The 465-nt window shown below is 19.8% G+C and overlaps 1 protein-coding gene across 1 annotated transcript in view; it reads left to right on the top strand.

The window, feature by feature from the left end:
* Positions 1–465, top strand: part of LOC107484648 (laccase-7-like) — a 14,229-nt gene that overhangs the window by 8,800 nt on the left and 4,964 nt on the right. The window lies entirely within an intron of this gene.

Genomic DNA, 465 nt, shown 5'->3' with positions numbered 1-465 from the left:
AAAAATTTTAGTTTATAAAATAAATTATAACTTATTTATGTTTATATTTTTAAAATTGAAGTCGTCACAAGAAGACAAGACAACGAAGTATATGTGTAATGTATTGATGAAGTTTTGGGAAATTTTCTTATATGGAGTATGAGGGATGAATCACTGAATCATTAATAGGAATGACAATTTTTTTTATTATTAGTTCAAGTAAATTAATTTATTTAATTATATTATATAAACTCCTTGTCCTGTGGTGTTATGAACTCGTCGGATTATGATAGTTTGTCTTTTAAAAATGATACTCGTATACTAAAATTAATTATTAAAATTAATTATTAATATAGAATATATATTAAGATATAAAATAAATAATATTACAGGATCATCATAATTTGTAATTTTTTTATTATTAATTTTTTAAATATTACTAGGAGGAGAATTCTAGCACTAAAATAAATTAAAATATTATTTTCG

Source organism: Arachis duranensis, chromosome 4 (assembly GCF_000817695.3).
Source record: "Arachis duranensis cultivar V14167 chromosome 4, aradu.V14167.gnm2.J7QH, whole genome shotgun sequence".
NCBI classification, from domain to species: Eukaryota; Viridiplantae; Streptophyta; class Magnoliopsida; order Fabales; family Fabaceae; genus Arachis; species Arachis duranensis.
The sequence above is the reverse complement of the archived record's forward strand: the minus strand, read 5'-3'. Positions and strand labels throughout refer to the sequence as shown.